A 231-nucleotide genomic window follows, 5' to 3' on the forward strand; every position below is an offset into this window, starting at 1 on the left:
ACAACCCGGGGCAGGCGCTGAACCTGCGCGGCAGGCAGAGTGTTGCGCGCATCGGCCGCCGCAGCGGTTGTGCCGGCGGCGAGCAGGTAGATAGTAGTAGAACAAAGAGTACTTACGTAATTCTTTTCTTCACTGCTAATTTACTCTTTTTGCATTTTGGCTGTAGCTATGAACGTAGTTTGGAAAATAGTGAAAATCTCGAGGGAGAGTGAAAACGCAACGCTCAGTGGT

The sequence above is a fragment of the Cystoisospora suis genome, assembly GCF_002600585.1.
Source record: "Cystoisospora suis strain Wien I chromosome Unknown contig_1471, whole genome shotgun sequence".
Taxonomy (NCBI): Eukaryota; Apicomplexa; class Conoidasida; order Eucoccidiorida; family Sarcocystidae; genus Cystoisospora; species Cystoisospora suis.